Source organism: Gossypium arboreum, chromosome 6, assembly GCF_025698485.1.
Source record: "Gossypium arboreum isolate Shixiya-1 chromosome 6, ASM2569848v2, whole genome shotgun sequence".
Classification (NCBI taxonomy): domain Eukaryota; kingdom Viridiplantae; phylum Streptophyta; class Magnoliopsida; order Malvales; family Malvaceae; genus Gossypium; species Gossypium arboreum.
In genome coordinates this window covers 53,464,511-53,481,346 of record NC_069075.1, presented here as the reverse complement: position 1 = coordinate 53,481,346, position 16,836 = coordinate 53,464,511, and the positions used below count along the sequence as shown (strand labels likewise).

At 37.6% G+C, this 16,836-nt stretch overlaps 1 non-coding gene across 1 annotated transcript; it reads left to right on the top strand.

Annotated features, from left to right (window-relative positions):
* The first annotated feature begins 12,477 nt into the window (after window positions 1–12,477).
* On the top strand, window positions 12,478–12,584 carry LOC128294533 (small nucleolar RNA R71). Its single transcript, XR_008284842.1, has one exon. It is a non-coding gene; the product is annotated as a small nucleolar RNA R71 (small nucleolar RNA).
* Window positions 12,585–16,836: the final 4,252 nt, after the last annotated feature.

Sequence of the window (16,836 nt, the reverse complement as noted above, 5' to 3'; positions counted from 1 at the left end):
TCTTCAAAGAATTCCAACTTCTTATTATCCATCAGACTTTGCATCAAAGCTTGGAATTCATGCACTCCTGAATTTCATGACCTTCTTCATCATGGAACTCATAGTAGCTCTTCACTCTTTTGGGTCTCTCCTCTGAGTCCTGAACGATTAATCCCACGTTTACCATTTCTTACCAGACCCATTTTAATGGGGATCTTACTTCCGAAATATTAGTTTTGGTCCTCTTTCCTCCACTCTCAATTATTGCATTTTCCCTTTGATCTGAATGATTGGGTAACAGATTTCCTGCTACATTAGGTCCCGATGTATCATCGAACCTTATAATCCCTATCTTGATGAACCTTTCAATCAGCTTTTTAAATGCAGTGTAGTTCTCAATTGAGTGCCTCGTTATTCCTTCATGGTACTCGCATTTAGCATTCACATTATACCATTTTGGGAACGGATGTTGCATAGGTTTCAATTAAAACGGGGATACCACATGTGCATCAAACAAATTCTGATATAACTCTCTATATGTCATCGAGATGGATGTGAATTAGATTTTTTCCGTGTCTAGCCTTTAGTTAGATTCTTGTCTTGAAGAGCCTTGATGGTTGGTTATTACAGTCTTTGGTTGGCCTACAGTTACTAGTTTTGAATACCCTTTATTAGACACACTCGCAGTGTTCACTTTATTTTTTTTTCAGGGCTGATCTTTTTACGTTTTCCCCCGCGTCCATTTTCCCACTCCTTACTGCATTTTCAATCGTCTTTCCAGACATTACTATATTTTAAAAGCTCTTAGTAGCACTTCCCAACATACGGTTAATGAACGGGGCTTTTAGAGTGTTTATGAAAAGCATTGTCATCTCCTTCTCTAGAAGAGGTGGTTGGACCTGCGTTGCCACCTCTCTCCATCTCTAAGCATACTGCCTAAAGTTTTCACTTGGCTTCTTTTCCATGTTTTGTAACATAATTCTATCAATTTTCATGTCAGTCACATAGTTGCATTGTTTCATGAAAGCCTGTGTCAGGTCTTTCCATGAGTTGATTTTGGCACGGCTAATTTGGTTGTACCACTTGGCGATCGACCCAATCAAGCTATCTTAAAAACAGTGAATTAACAATTGGTCGTTATTGACGTATCGCATTATTCTTCGGTAGAACATTGTAATACGGGCTTCAAGACAACTAGTCCCATTATATTTTTCGAATTCTAGAGTTTTGAATTTTGGTGGGAGCACTAGGTCAGGGACTAAGCTCAACTTCTTAGCATCAACCCCGCAAAGGTAATTGACATTATCTATAGCTCTGAATTTCTCTTCCAACCACTTGCACTGATCTTCTAGTTGTTTTGGCAATTCTACCTTTGCTCTATCCATTTCAGCCATGTCATCCAAATTGGGAACAACTGGGTTGGTCAGATTATCCCTGGGGTTGGAACTTGAACATATTGGGTAATTCACCGATGCTGAAGTACTAGCTTGATATTGTTGAGGAATTATGGTAACGGGTACCCTTCATGGATATGTATTTGGTTGGGCTTAGACATTTACTAAGGTAAAGCCTATAGGGTATATAGGGTCTTCATTATCATCCTTAGAGTTATTTACAGTACTCTTCCCTTTTTCAGTCCCTCCGGTCAGCAACTGGGTCAACTAGCTTATCATGCTTTGTTGGGACTCCTGTATTTGATCCCTCATGTCTTTCTGTACCTTAGCTAATTTTTCCTGTAGCTGCGTTTGTAAGTAATCTTGCATGTCTTTCTGAATTTGTTTCAATCTCTCTAACCTTTGATCCATGGCTCTGGTTTTACCACGGGTACCGTAATGATATTCGGTTGGAAAATTCTTGTTGGTTTCTAAGGTAACTGTCATGATTTTGGTTAGTTAAGGTCTTTTTATGAAACTTAATGCATATGATGAAATGTCATGCTGATAAATGAAAAATGAATGTAAAAAGAGGCATTGGTTCTAATTCAATTCTATTAGAATAACTTTACTGGAAAATGAATCTCTTTACAAAATGGATAAATTTTACATATACATCATTGCCCTAATACTCAAAGCCTTGACTTGCATAAGAAGCCAAGCTAATTCTTGGCCCTAATAAGATTTTGATTTGTATTTTAAGCTCAGCATGTCGGCTTAAACTGCTAAGGTTTGCAAATGGTCGGCTACTTCCCGTACTTGAGTTACAGCTTTGCCCATGATGTGATCTCTATCCCTGATCTGACCTTGAGAGCGTTGGAATTATACTTTCCAGTGTTTATTGTTTGTTTCAAGAAACTCAACTCGAAGTTCACAATTTTGTAGTGCGGCCACGAGTTCTTCTATATTTCTCTTCAACTCTTCAATCTTATTCAAGCTTGCTTTCAACTCAATCACGGAGTTATGACTTCAATATTGATGCAGTGACCTTTCTAATTCTGCTACCCAGGCTCTTAATCTAACCTTTTCTTTTTGGCTTTCTAGCAAATCCCTTTCTAAAGCATCTTCTTGAACTCGAGCCTCTTGGAATTTCTTTTCCCACTGATCAGCTCTAATCTTTTCTTCTTTGATTTCTTGCTACCATTATTCCAATGTTTTACCCAACCCAGTAGTCCTCAACGATAAACACATCTTCTTATAATCCATTTTCAGACTATCAAAGTCCTCCTCAACCTTGTTCTTTTCTTTTCTCATTTTCTCGGCCTCTAACTTCTTGACGCCGACGTCTAATCCTAGTTGTATCTTTTCCTCTTCCAACTATTCTACCTTTTTCTCCAGCTCTGAACTTCTCTTTTTAAAGTCTTATTTTATGATTTCCAACTCAGATGGGATCACTTGTAAGTTCTCTTCTATCGACCGAGTGTTTTCTTAATTTGACAAAAAGACATTATCATCGACACTTTTGCCCCACCACCAATCATATTCGGGGTTTGTCATGGGATTTGCGGCAAATCTTTTCATTCTATGGGTCTGGTTCCAAGTGTTTGATATTTTATGAACTTTCTTGTAATTATCATCTTTGTACGTAAACTCGTACTAAGCCAACCCTTGTGTTGTTGGTATAAACTGCCTCGATCTATACTGCCTCAATACAAGTAGAGGGGCATACCCAATAACTCCCCATATCCCGAGTAGAGAGACCCAGTTGAAGCTTCCATATCGGTACAAAATCTCATCAGGCATCATCCAAGGGGCCCTTCATTTGACATCTTCATCTTGGAGACTCTAGAGAATTGCCATATTCTTTTCTTTAGAAATGTTGTCTCGTCTTGGTGTAGCTACGAATTCTTTTAATGATGAATATTTCTCAGATAATACTTGATAAGAGACCTTTTTTACCCTTCAAAAGTGGCTGTGAAACCAAGCTAGCAAGAGTTGTGCACATCCGATAAATATTCCTTCAGCCGCTCTCCGGTATGCATTCAAAGATTTGAAAGTTTTGGCCAAAATTGTCGGGACAGGCATGACCCTTTTGTCAAGCTGGTCGAATAGATCTGAAACTGCATCATCTATGTGCCTTAGAACTTTAGAAAAGATGACCAACCCCTAAATACTCAAGGCGGAGACACCTACTCTTTTATTCATATCTGGATGTGCTAAGATCAAATCCAGCAAACTTTTCCAAGGGATGCATTTACTCTCTCCCTTTTTTTAATCTGAGCCGTGATCGCGAGGTTTCGTGATAGGTTTTAAATATTTATAATTACTCATTCTTGAACTAACTATTATCGCGATATAGGCAAGTGTACCTATCGAACAGCAGTATAGTTTTAGCAAGACCGGATTGTCGAACCCAAAGGAACTAAAAGTACTAGTAATGACTGTCTTTTTATTATCTAGCCTAAGAATAAAGAGGTTTTGTTTTAATTAACTAATTATCTAAACTAAGAACTCACTAAGAAAAGAATTGGGGAATTGCTTTTGGAAAAAATCGATTGACTTAAGACAATACCTAAGGACAAATCCACCTAGACTTTACTTGTTATTTGACTCCGAGTCGGACGATGTATTCATTCAACTTGTTCCGTAGAGATTCCTAAGTTATGTTATTATCCCTATTCAAGACTAATAACGTCTAATCCCTAGATTGAATAACCGAGACTTTTCTCTAATTAACATTCTAGGGTGGCATTAACTCGAACTATGGATCCCCTTATTAGGTTTCACCCTAATCCGGCAAAATCTTGTCACCCTATTTCTAAGCGCGCAATCAACTCTACTTAATTATGAAAAAAATACTCTTAGAGGGGTCTATTCCTCCTCTAAATAAGAGCATGTCTTGAATCAATATCCTGGGATATCAAAACAAGAATTAAGAACACATAATTAAGAACAAGTTAAATTTTTACCATACGATCCAGAAAATAATAACAAGATTCATCTTAGGTTTCATTCCCTTAGGTATTTAGGGGTTTTAGTTCATGACTAAATAAGAAAACATCTCAGAAGAATAAAGAATACAAAACATAAATAAAACCCAAAACTCCTGAAGGGAAATTGAGGAGAGATCTTCAGTCTTGATGATGAATCTGGCTTCCGAGATGGATCAATTGGCTTCCTTGGAGTAATTCCTTACTCCCCTTTTCTCCTCTTCTATGGTGTATTTATAAGCTTTGGAATGCCTATGAGCCCTCAAAAGTGGCTTTTTCCGAATTGGACTCAACCTGGGCTCGGTAGGGACACGCCCGTGTGCGATTACTTCAGGCCGTGTTTGAGCCTGCAAAATTGACACTGACATGTGGTTTGCCCCTGTGAATCGTGCTTCAATTCTGCCAATTTGACACGACCATGTGGGCTGCCCGTGTGAGGAAGTCCAGGCCGTGTTGAGTTCATACTTTGGCCCATTTTCTCTGTTTTTGGCCCGTTTCTCATTCCTTTCACTCTCCTATGCTCTTCTAAGTATAAAACATGAAATTAAAGCATTAAGAGCATCGAATTCACCAATTCTAATGAAAAATCATCCATAAAATGCATTAAACATGGGGTAAAAATATGTATAATTTACGGTTTATCAAATACCCCCACACTTAAGCATTTGCTTGTCCTCAAGCAAAATTCTCAACTCATAATCAAAATAAATTCTCCTCGGCTTATAATTTCTATTAATAATATCTCAAACTAATCCATAGGTAATCATACATTGAGAATTCAACTAAAAGAACATAAATGTTTCAAACATTCCAAGTTGAGTATTTAGTCATGCAAACTTAGGTGCTTCCCTTCGTCTAATTAATTACCTTTGATTCAGAATATCACAGAGTTTCACATCCTCACTAAAGGTTCACTCAAATCACTCGAGGTGTTTAAGGACAATAAATGAAGCACTCAATAGTCAATAATGAAAAGTCATTACCATAGGCTTGCATGAAAATCAAATCTCCACCACTATAATTTAAGATGATACATCAATCAAAAGGTCTTTAGAGGGTTGTAACGAGGCTTGGTTAGGAGGTGTGGTCACAAGCTGAAAGAAATGGTTAGAATCGAGATTGAATTGAAAAATTACCTAACTAGAAAAAGAGTTAATCTTCACTTGTGTACAACAAAGCTTCTTCTCAGAATATGAAATTATAGATATGTATAAATAGTTTTTTCTAGAACAAGTTAAATAAAAAACAAACATAAACTAATTATTAAGAACAAGACATAGCTAAGCAATTCATTCAACTCAAATCTCGACAAAAATAGGGGTCAATTTAAAGGATTTCAACAATAATGGGTTAAGGGTTAACATTAAGGGTAATACAAGAAATGGTCTTGTTAGGCTCAAGGGGGTTTACTAGGGGTTAATCATGGAGGTAGGCTTTTCATGGCATGAGTGGATTAATCCTAAATGCCTTTATCATTTTGACATATCAAATCAATTGGTGTGGTCTCGACATGCATAATCAAGCAAGTTCTAGAATAACAGTTCAATACTGACGCACTCAAAGCAATAATAAAAATGAGCATGAAAGGATTAATAGATGCTCAAAAGGCTCAAAAATCTCACAAAAATTATGGCTTTTTGATGTTTAGACTCGTGAATTCCAATTCAAGGTAATACCTAGACTTGGGGAAACAACCTATAATTTTAAATTCTTAAAAATCAACTTATCATGCTTGATTCTCTAATGTCTTAAAGTTTAAATAATCAATGCATAAATGCCTATGTTTTAATTCAAGAAATATCAATCAAAATCATAAATCAATTAAAATTTATCCTAAATATGATATGAGAGTTTTTCAAGAGAACAAGGTGATTATTCAGGGATTTTTCTGATAATGAATGAATGTCCCTCCACACTTAAGATGTACATTGCCCTCAATGTACAAAGATAGATATTAGAGTATAAAAATAAGATAGGGAGAGAAGTGAAACTTCCTGTATGATGAATTCCTCGAACTAGAGTTTTGGAGAGTGGTCGGTTCGAGAGTGGAGGAGGATACTCTGCGATCGTAGAGGTTTATTAGGCCATAAGTCCTGTGCCAAAAGAATATTATATCTAATGATAGCTATGGTCGTGGTCGAGTAGGACATGGCAGTCGTGAAGAACCTTTCCCGGTGGAGTTTTAGTTCCTATGTGATAATGAGCTTAAGAGCTCTATATAACTATGATAAAATCAGGAACTTTTTAGGGGATATTTAAGAAAAATAATTACTCAAAAAGAAAAATCGAAATTGATAATTAAAAATAAAATTTCTAAAATCTAATAAAAATAAATAGTAGTTTCAATAAAAATTAAAAGCATAAAATAATAAATAAATATTTCTAAACATCTTTATTGTTGGATGGTTTGCAATGTGGGACTGGCGATGAAATGTGGAGATGCTGACAAATCTACTGTAGAGTAGCATCAATGTTGTCAAATCGTTGAAAGCACTGATGCTCGAATCGAGTGAGGCACTCAGAGATGTTGGCATATGAAGACGCCACATGAACTGGACGAGAGGGTGGTGGTGGCTAAGTCGGTGGGTCCTCGTGCTGTAGGGGGACATCATCAAGAATGTCCTCGTAGGCCTCCTCCTCAGTAGATTGGGCGAGATGATATTGGAGAGGGTAGGTTCTTCTTCGCCTCTCGATCATCCTCATGCTAATCATGCTCGAGATGCCTTGTGGAGACATCTGGTCGATGAGGGTGAGGGATGATTCTTGGGCTACGGTGTTGAGGAGCCCGAAGTGTCGCACCAACCTAGTCACGTAGGGGCCAATGGAGATGACCCCCTTCGGATGTCGCTTCGTCTGGTGCTGAATCGCAAGGGCAATGAAATAGGTAAGGTCGATGACGTACCCTTGCGACATGCACCATAAGAAGTAGACATCGTGGGTGTTGACGACGGCAGTGCTCTCTCGCCTCCCCGTAATCGTGTGAGCTAAAATAGTGTGTAAGTACCTCAGGGATGGTAGGAGAACTGATGCCTTGGAGTAGCTAGGATTGTACGAGCCCGTGCTAGGGGCCAAACTGTGTCAGCACTTTGAGGGAGAGAAATGTATGTGGCGACTGAGAGCATATAGTTCATTCTCCTCCCTAAACTCCTCCGTATATAGGCCTAGCGCAGCACCAAACTCTGGGACACTTAGCTGGCAGATTAATCCGCCTAGGTAAAACTGGACCTTGCCGGGATCATCGTACCTTGTCATTACGGTCTGGAGATGGAACGTTGAACAGAGTTCCATCGTGAGCTCGAGGTATGTTGATCGCGTGATTCGTAACCAGTAATAAATATTTATAATGAAGATCAAACCTAGACTAACTATTATCACGAAGAAAAGGCAAGCGCACGTATAGAACAATAGTATAATCGGCAAGACAGGGATATCGTACCCAAGGAACCAAAAGTACTAGTAATAACTATCTTTTATTATCTAGCCTAAGAATAAAAGGGTTTGTTTATTAAACTAATTATCTAAATTAATTAACTAATTTAATTAAAGCAAAAAGAAAATTTGGAAAAAGACTTGAAGAAAAGCAATTGATAAAAACGACACCCAAGGAGGAATCCACCTAGATTTCACTTGTTATCTGACTCTGAACCAGACGATTTATTCACTTGACTTGATCCATGATATTCCCTAACCTATGTTATTATCCCTTTCGAGACTAATAACGTCTAATCCTCAGTTGAATTAATCAAAATTTCTTTCTTAATTAAAACTCCTAGGGAAGCAGTAAATCACTCTATGGACTCTCATATTAGGTTTCACCCTAATCCGACAAAATCTCGTAACCTTATTTCTAGGCGCTCAATCAACTTCGCTTAATTATGTCAAATCTACTCTTAGGCAGGGTCTATTCCTCCTTTGCATAAGCACATCAAATCATGAATTAATACCCGGAATATTAACTCAAGCATTAAGAACGCATAATTAAGAACAAATCAAGTATTTATCACACAGTTCAGATAATAATAACAAGATCCATCATAGGTTTTATCCCCCTTATGTATCTAAGGGGTTTAGTTCATAATAACATAAGAGTACATCTCAAAAGTATAAAAATAACAAAACATGAAGAAAACTCTAAAAACCCTTGAAGGAATTCTGAGGGAGATCTTCAGTCTTGGAGTAGCTCCGGCTTTTGGGATGGATCGTCTGGCTTTCTTCAAGTAATTCCTGGCGTGTGGTTCTGTATTCTAGAAAAGTTCTGGAAGAGGCCCCATTTTAGGTCACACTTAGGGTGTTTATATAGGCTTCAGTTTAGCTTTCTTCCTCCTTAAGTATCATTTTTCGTGTAAAATACAACACTTTGAAAAAGGGACACGCCCATGTGCCACGACCATATGACGTGATTGCCAGGCCATGTTCGCTCCGTTAAATTGCACACGGTCGTATGGGCTCAATAGCCAGGCCGTGTGAATCGTGTAAACCTTGGTCGATACCCCCGAAGGCCATAGGCGTGTGAGATGCCCGTGTGGTAAGGTTTAGGCCGTGTCATCTTCTCAATTTGGTCCGTTTTGTCCCTTTTTTGCTCGTTTCTGGCTCTTTTTGACTCTTGGTGCTCTCCTGAGTACAAAACATGAAATAATCAAATTAAGAGCACCAAAATCCACAAATCTAGTAATAAACATTCATAAATATGCTAAGTATTTGGGGTATAAATATGTATAATTTGGCGTTTATCATATGTCGGCTCGATAATCCTGAAGAACAGCTCCCACGGGTCAGTGGTTAAGAGAGCTCGAATCGTATCAGCCATCTGGACTTGTTCTACGGCAGCCCAGTGGATGCAGCGGCCCGCTGCTAAAGGTCAGGCCCGAAGTAATTGGAAGACATCTTCTTGAGGCCCTCGTGGAAACTGTAGGAGAGGGTGACGAATTTCTGCGGTTCGACCCGCTGTAGATGACGCTCCCTTCCTCTTCTTTGAGGCTGGTACGGCAGTTTTCTTTCCTCTTGAAGATGACATTGAAGGCCTGTAATATAAAGAATAATAATAATAGGTAAACATATTCGAAGGGGAAGTAAACTATTTCAGCCAATACTACTAATATGAAGCAAACTCAACCACAATAATAATGAGAATGAGAATAGAAATGTAATGGGTATAAGGTTTTCCTAGTCTCAATTTAACGAAAATTGTATGGTAACTAACCTAGGAATGCAATTTAAATGACAGACATTGGCATGATAATAGCATGAAAATAAGCATAGTAATGACATAGATATGAGGTGTGTCTAACAACTTAATTTAATTCGAAATGTATAATAAAGAACCTAAAAATGCAAACTAAATGATAAAGTAATGAACAAAAATGAAAACTAGTTCAAAAAGAATGGAGATTATTGTAATAATAAGCATTAATAATGAGTAAAATAGAAGTGACAGGAGTAAACAAACGCTAAGGGAGAGAGATTGAGCTTTAAAAACGAAGTTAGAGGCGGCGCACGGGCGTGGCAGGGGGTCATGTGGAGTTGCAGTGGCTAGGGCTAGGGTTTTTGAATGGAGAAGAAAGTGAATAGTGCAAGGTATTTATAAATTTTGGGGCACACGGCCATGGCTTACGCCCGTGTTCCCCAATTTCAGCCCGTGTGATTCGCGAATTTCAAATTTGGGCACATCTGACATTTAGTACACGCCCGTGTTCCTCGGGCGTGTGGGTTCACACGGCCATGTCGCACGACCTTGTCTAGCTTCGTTTGCTTCTCCAACACTCGTGTGTTCAATCCCCACGCCCGTGTTATTTTAACAGGTTTGACCACGAGTGTTAGACACAGGCGTATCGCACGCCCGTGCTAGTTTCTCAGTTTCAACCACGGGTCTTCCACACGAGCGTGTCACACGCCTGTGTTGTTTTGGCAGGCTCGACCACGGCCATGTCGCACAGCCGTGGCATTTTATTGTAGCCCGTGTTGGGGAAATCTTTTTCCCTATTTTCACACGGCCTTAAGCACGCCCGTGTGCTTGGCCGTGTCTCTATGGAAACACCTGTATTTAAGATCTCTATTAGTAAGTTAAAAGTTAAATACCAAACTTTAAAGAAATTAATAATGTTAGTACTCGGGTTACCTCCCATGAAGCACTTATTTATAGTCTAAGCTCGACTTACCTCTTCAGTGAATGGTCGTGGTGGTTTGAGGAGTTTATACTCCTCATTCCTGCTATCAATCTCATCACAATAAGGTTTTAATTGGGTGTTGTTTACCTTAAAAGTGCTGAACTTGGGATGACTCACCTCCACCGTACCGAATGGAAAAATACTGAGTACCGTAAGAGGGATTTCTTTATTCGCTGTGGTAATAACAATGTAGGGATCTGCGGCATCTAATAAGACCTTATTACCAACCTTAAGTAAATTTGGGGAGGTATCGAACTCATTCTGGCTTAATTTTGGTTTATCGTGTGTTCTCAGTTTATGTGTTCGCCATTTATCTAGCTCCTCTATCCGTAGCCTTCGTTCTTCATGAATGTGTCCTCTATCATTTCTGGAACATGGCTCTTGAACTTCTTTGAAGCTCAATTTCTGCAAAGTCATATTATCAGTTTTAGTAGATTGGTGTGGACCATTACCTTCAATGTTCGATGTGATGCCAGAATTACGAGCTTGAAGGGTGATCGTTTCGTCTTCTACACGAAGTGTAAGCTCACCTGTGCCAACATCAATAATTGTTTTAGCAGTTGCTAAAAAAGGCCTCCCTAAAATCAAAGGGGTGTTATATTATCCTCCTCTATGTCTAGAACAACGAAATCAACGGGAAATATGAACCTACCTACTTTCATTAGTACATCTTCAATAATACCCCTAGGAAATCTTATAGTTTTATCTTCCAATTGAATGCTCATCCTAGTTTGTTTAGGTTTCTTAAGACCTAGTTGCTTAAACATTTTGTAAGGCATGACGTTAATAATAGCCCCTAAATCGGCTAATGCATGACTTATATCTAAACTACCAATTAAGCAAGGAATTGTAAAACTCCCTGGATCTTTCAATTTGTGAGGTAGCTTATTCTGTAGAATAGCTGAGCAGACTGCGTTTAGCTCCACATGCGACGCTTCGTCCAACTTCCGCTTATTTACTAAAAGCTCTTTTAAAAATTTCGTTGCATTTGGCATCTGTGACAGAGCTTCAATAAACAGTAAGTTAATATGTAATTTTTTCAAAAGTTTGAGGAATTTACCGAATTGTTCGTCTAAGCGGTCTTTCCTTGTCGCGTTAGGGTATGGGACACGAGGTCTATATTCTTCATTCACTATTTTGTTATAACTTACCTCACTTTTACCTTTTCTCACCATAGTTTCTTGCATCAATCCTGGCTCAGGCGCAATGAATCCTTCCTTATCTTGAGTACTAATTGTGTTGAGGTGTTCCCTTGGATTAGGTTCAGTATTACTTGGTAAGCTACCTTGTGGTCGTTCGGAGATTAGTTTGGATAGCTGGCCTATCTGAGTTTCGAGCCCTTGGATCGATGCTTGTTGATTCTTAAGTGCTATCTCGGTATTTTGGAAATGGGTTTTTGATACCAAGATGAATTTAGAGAGCATCTCTTCAAGGTTCGGTTTCTTCTCTTGTTGATAAGGTGGCTGTTGAAAACCCTGAGAATTTTGTGGCTTTTGATTCCCTTGACCACCTCAGGAGAAATTTGGGTGGTTCTTCCAACCTGCATTGTAAGTATTACTGTATGGGTTATTTTGAGATCTAAAGTTATTGTTACCCATATAGTTGACTTGTTCCTCTTTAGTTGTAAGATTGAAGGATTGATATTCTATATGCACACCTCCTCCACTTGAGTCACACCTCATTACTGGATGTACCTATGTAGAACCAAGTAAACCATCAATCTTTTTATTGAGAAGTTCTAATTGATTTGACAACATAGTAACTGAGTCGACGTTATAAACTCCGGATGTTTTTGTTGGCTTAGTCCTCATGACTTGCTACTGATAGTTATTCAGTGACATTTCTTCAATGAATTCATAATCCTCTTCAGGTGTTTTATTGTTGATGGTTCCTCCAGCAGCTGCGTCAATCATCTATCTTGTCGAGGGATTCACACCATTGTAAAATGTTTGAACTTGCAGCCATAGAGGTAACCCATGGTGAGGGCACCTTCGCAATAGATCCTTGTATCTCTCTCATGCATTGTAAGGTGTTTCTAAGTCCATCTGTACAAAAGAAGAGATATCATTACGTAAATTAGCCGTTTTAGCCGGCGAAAAATATTTTAGTAGAAATTTTTCGGTCATTTGTTCCCAAGTAGTGATGGACCCTCATGGTAACGAGTTCAACCACTGTTTAGCTTTATTTCTCAGTGAAAAAGGGAATAACCGAAGGTGAATGGAATCATCAAAAACTCCGTTAATTTTGAAAGTGTCGCAAAACTCCAGAAAATTCGCCAAGTTAGTGTTGGGATCCTCATCCTGTAAACCATCAAACTGAACAAACTGCTGTATCATCTGATTGTGTTAGGTTTTAGTTCAAAATTATTCGCAGCAATAGCAGGTCTAACTATACTTGACTCAGTTCCTATTAAAGAAGGTTTAGCATAGTCATACATAGTACGTGGAGCAGGATTTTGATTAGCCGCATTTGCAGGAGGTAACTGATTACCTTGGTTTTCAGCCACCTCTTTGGTTGGGGGTTGAGTATCGTCTTCTTGCTCGTTCTCTTTGTATCTTAAGCTTCACCTTATTTCTCTTTGGTTTCTACGAACTGTGCGATCGTTTTCTTCGTCAAAAAGTAATGGTCCCGACGGGTTTCTTCTAGTCATAAACTATAAAAACCTGTCGAGAGAAAGAAAAAGTAAATTAATTAGTAATAATAATAATTAAATTAAATTAAATTAAATTGCAAGAAAAATAAATGGCTAAAGTAATAAAAATTAAGCGTTCCTAATATCTTAGTTCCCTGGCAACGGCGCCAAAAACTTGATCGTGAGGTTTCGTGATAGGTTTTAAATATTTATAATTACTCGTTCTTGAACTAACTATTATCGCGATGTAGGCAAGTGTACCTATCGAACAGTAGTATAGCTTTAGCAAGACCGGATTGTCGAACCCAAAGGAACTAAAAGTACTAGTAATGACTGTCTTTTTATTATCTAGTCTAAGAATAAAGAGGTTTTGTTTTAATCAACTAATTATCTAAACTAAGAACTCACTAAGAAAAGAATTGGGGAATTGCTTTTGGGAAAAATCGATTAACTTAAGACAATACCTAAGGACAAATCCACCTAGACTTTACTTGTTATTCTGGCTCCGAATCGGACAATGTATTCATTCAACTTGTTCCGTAAAGATCCCTAAGTTATGTTATTATCCCTATTTAAGACTAATAATGTCTAATCCCTAGATTGAATAACCGAGAGTTTTCTCTAATTAACATTCTAGGGTTGCATTAACTCGATCTATGGATCCCCTTATTAGGTTTCACCCTAATTCGGAAAAATCTTGTCACCCTATTTCTAGCTACGCAATCAACTCTGCTTAATTATGAAAAAAGTACTCTTAAACAGGGTCTATTCCTCCTCTGAATAAGAGCATGTCTTGAATTAGTATCCTGGGATATCAAAACAAGAATTAAGAACACATAATTAAGAACAAGTTAAATATTTATCATATGATCCAGAAAATAATAACAAGATTCGTTTTAGGTTTCATTCCCCTTAGGTATTTAGGGGTTTTAGTTCATGACTAAATAAGAAAACATCTCAAAAGAATAAAGAATACAAAACATAAAGAAAACCCAAAACACCTGAAGGGAAATTGAGGAGAGATCTTCAGTCTTGATGATGAATCCGGCTTCCGAGATGGATCAATTGGCTTCCTTGGAGTAATTCCTTACTCCCCCTTATCCGTCTCCCCTTTTCTCTTCTTCTAGGGTGTATTTATAGGCTTTGAAATGCCTACGAGCCCTCAAAAGTGGCCTTTTCTGAATTAGACTCAACTTGGGCTCGGTAGGGACATGCCCATGTACGATTACTTTAGGCCGTGTTCGAGCCTGCCAAATTGAAACGGCCGTGTGGTTTACCCGTGTGAATCGTGCTTCGATTCTGCCAATTTGACATGGTCGTATGGGCTGCCCGTGTGAGGAAGTCCAGGCCGTGTTAAGTTTGTACTTTGGCCCATTTTCTCTATTTTTGGCCCATTTCTCGTTCCTTTCACTCTCCTATGCTCTCCTAAGTATAAAACATGAAGTTAAAGCATTAGGAGCATCGAATTCATCATTTCTAATGAGAAATCATCCATAAAATGCATTAAACATGGGGTAAAAATATGTATAATTTATGGTTTATCAGGCCGCGACCCAATGCTCACTCATTCCCGTTATGCTCATTTGCCTCTTCAAGAAAGTCAAGACTTTGGTGGCTCTAGAATAAGCTTTGTCGGTTTGGATCATCAGGCAATGGAACAGAGTTGTGTACTCTTCTACGGCAGGCACCAAATCTACCTTCCCAAAAGTAAATCAACTATAGGTGGGATTCCAATACTGGGCGAGAGCTCGAAATAAATGCTTATCTACTTTGATATCGAGTAGATAAGGCAAATCACCATAGTCTTGGTGGGATAACTGCTTGGTTTCGTCATCCCATTAGTCCCATATTTCTTTCAACTTTTGGAGATATTCTGAGTCACACTGATGCTAGTGAAATCCCATAATTCTGATATTTTTCTCTCTGTCAGGCTATCACCTTTCTCTTTTTGTGTCTTCTCAGACCAAATTCGGACAGCCACATTGTCTTCCACTTTATCAAGAAATCTCTTTTCTATGAGAAGCTCTCTATTTAGCAAGTGAACGTGAATCAACACCCTTTTCTATGATGAAAATGCAATGCAATCACAGTCAAAATAAAACAAAACAAGTCAACACATTTCATACAAAGCTAGAATTTAAAGCAAGCAAGACATAATAAATAGAGCACCTATTCAGGTGACCACTAAGGGTTTGGTGTGGTTCTACCTAGGGTGAGTTCTTAGGGCTCATTATATGCAGTTTGGTTCTAAGGTAAGGGTACCTGAACCGGTAGATTCCTCGATCCTCACCCATTATAGGCTCATACGAACCGAGTTTAGTTTAGGGGAATACCTTTCCCTATGGCTATATGGAGATGAAGATCTCACGAAGACATAGGTACGGATGTATCCCGAAAGTGATCCACTATCTTATACGGAGGTGAAAACCTTACGAAGGAATAGCTTTTCACTCCCACTAAAGAAGGGAAAAATCGAACGATTATGCAATGCAATATGCGAAAATATACCATGTGACTTGAACCAATAAAGCAAATATATCATTATGTAACAAAATGATAAAGACCACAAACATGAAGGATGAAATGCAATAAAGGGATTGCAAATTTAAACTAAATTTTCAATTTTTGATGTTAAGATATCAAGTAATTAACTCGCGGCTTGATTCTCTTATTATGTCCCCGGCGGAGTCGCCAAGCTGTCGAAACCCTTTCTTGAAATCGACTTTTTATTTAAAAAAGAACTAAAATGGAGTCGCCACCAATCTTTTTTATGAGGTGTGATCGGATCACATCGTAATCTGATCGTTTTAATAAATGGTTTGATTTACTAAAACAACGATTTTTGTTCTACAAAATTCAAGAAATGAGTTCGGGAGTCGGTTACGCACGAGGAAGGATTAGCACCATTGTGATGCCCAAAATTGGTACCTAGTTGATTACTTGATGTCTTAGTGTCGAGAATTGAAAATTTAAAAAAATAATAAAACACGATTTCACTTTGCATTATGTTATTTTTAATTAAAATTACTTAAATAAATTAAGTTTTAAGAAAAAGGGCCTTATTTCTAGTTAATCGAGAAGGAAAGATCATATCTCGTAAGTTAAGGCATGATTTCTCGAATTCTTAAAAACCGAAATAAACGTTATTTGATTGTTACCTAAAATTCTTTTCTTTTTTAAATTGGTTATTTGATTACTTTGATTCTAGGGAGATGCCATATTCCGTAAGTTAGGAGCACGACTTCTTCGAATGCCAAAAATAATGAACATTGCCTCGGTTTTGAATATTTTATATGCATTAGATAAAACGAGTGTAACTTTTAAAATGAGATATATTTAATTTATTTGGGCATAATGTAAAAAAATGATAAGTACATTGTAATAGTAAAATAAAATGAAATAATCATGTAGGTAAAAAATGAAATGATGATGTTAGTGTAATAAGCAATAAATAAATAAATAAGCGAAGAAATTAAAAATTAAAATAAAAAAAGAAACACATTGGTAAATAACAATAATAATGTAACTATAATAGTAACAAGAATACCAGTTTATAATAATAAAGTGATAATCATATCGTAACTATTACCATAATAATAATATGAGTAAATAAAACAATGATAACATGGATAACATAAAAGAATGTATCAATAAAATATAAATAACATAAATTTTAAATACTAAAATAAATAATATAG